Here is a 357-nt window from a genome sequence, read left to right on the forward strand (position 1 = left end):
GCCTTCTCATTGCTCCTGGTTCCGGCGAAGGATATTGTAACTCTTGGTTTTGTTTTTGCCACGGACCGGATTGCCGAAGTCTGGGCAGCGACAGCCGGGTGTCTGTGCTCGGCGGGGACGGGCGCGTCGATCGCCCAGGCAATACTGCGAGTTAATCGTGCACGGACCCCCCTATTGCTGATACTTCCTTCTGCTCACGTGATAATTAAGAAATGGGGCTTTCCAAAAAAAACCACCCAATTTCTCAGCGTCCTGTCCGGCTTCCTTTCTGCCTCAGGCTGAATTTTCCTCTTTTTTTTCTTTTTGCAGGACAATATCCCACCCACCCGTCCTACCCCGTCCAGTGTCCTGCCAAAC

Source organism: Cariama cristata, unplaced genomic scaffold (assembly GCF_000690535.1).
Source record: "Cariama cristata isolate BGI_N322 unplaced genomic scaffold, ASM69053v1 scaffold22972, whole genome shotgun sequence".
Taxonomy (NCBI): Eukaryota; Metazoa; Chordata; class Aves; order Cariamiformes; family Cariamidae; genus Cariama; species Cariama cristata.